The sequence below is a fragment of the Cynara cardunculus genome, unplaced genomic scaffold (genome assembly GCF_001531365.2).
Source record: "Cynara cardunculus var. scolymus isolate 2C unplaced genomic scaffold, CcrdV1 Un_Scaffold_1472, whole genome shotgun sequence".
Lineage (NCBI taxonomy): Eukaryota > Viridiplantae > Streptophyta > Magnoliopsida > Asterales > Asteraceae > Cynara > Cynara cardunculus.
This window is the reverse complement of record NW_020200776.1, coordinates 45,938-47,374: the sequence shown is the minus strand read 5'-3', so window position 1 is coordinate 47,374 and position 1,437 is coordinate 45,938.

Here is a 1,437-nt window from a genome sequence, read left to right as displayed (position 1 = left end):
AAGAACATGTGACTTCAGAGTACCTAAGCTCTGGACTCGAGCTTAACCAAAGACTTCCAATTCTCAAATGAAGTCATGGGAATTGGAACTCAAGCTCTTATTTGAAGACTTCTATGGCGATAAAGACACCTCTGTTCGTGCACCAAGAGATGAATCCGCACGTGTAAGTGAAGAACCACAAACGACAAGTACATCTGACTCTGGTCCTTCACACACCTCTACTTCCTCTGGTGATCATGCTAATCCACAACCAGAGCAAACAAGCTCTGCAACAGAGCCCACTTTCATAGAACCATAGCAAAATACCTATGGTTCTGCACCTAGTTCCTCCGAACCATCATCTGAGGGGGAGCAAGCAAAACCTTCTTCGCCTTCAATTATCCAAATGCCTAATATGCCTATGGAACATGATCAAATGTCCCCAACCTCTGTATCGGTCCGAAGAACAAGATGGACAAAGGATCATCCTCTTCACCAGATCATTGGCAAACCTTCAAGCAGTGTAAAGACAAGGGCTGCCACAACTAATGAATGTTTATTCTTTCTAAGCTTGGTAGAGCCTAAGAAAGTCCATGAAGCCCTACAAGATCCTAGTTGGGTCGACGCCATGCAAGAAGAGCTCCAACAATTTGAAAGAAACAAGGTATCGACTCTTGTACCTTTCCCAAAGGATAAAATTGCAATTGGTTGTAAATGGGTTTTCAGGAAAAAGAAGGATGAGGATGGGATCATGGTGAGAAATAAAGGTAGGCTCATAGCAAAAGGCTATTGCCAGGAAGAAGGCATAGACTATGACAAGATCTTTGCGCCAGTAGCAAGGCTAGAGGCTATACGCTTGTTCTTAGCCTTCTCTGCTCATAAGGGATTCTGAGTCTATCAAATGGACGTCAAGTCGGCCTTCTTGAATGGTAAGCTGAAAGAGGAAGTCTACGTTCAACAACCTCTGGGGTTTGAAAGCTCCACACATTCAAAGTACGTCTATTTCTTGGACAAAGCACTGTATGGACTTAAACAAGCACCTCGAGCTTGGTATGAACGTCTCTCATCTTTTCTTTTATCTAATGGTTTTGAAAAAGGTAAAATCGATACTACTTTGTTCATTAAGAGGTAAAAAGGTGAGATGCTTTTAGTACAGATCTATGTGGACCACATTATCTTTGGTTCAACAAAGCAGAGGCATTGTGATAAGTTCTCTGCATTGATGAAGAGCGAGTTTGAAATGAGCATGATGGGAGAATTAACATTCTTCCTTGGCTTGCAAGTAAAATAGAGGGAAGACGGTATTTTCATTAGCCAATCTAAGTATGTTTCTGACATATTAAAGAAATACCAACTCCACAACTCTTCCACAATAAGAACACCAATCGCTACGGGAACTAATCTTGACACAGATCCATCTGGAAAACAAGTGGATGTTAAGACTTACCGTGGAATGAT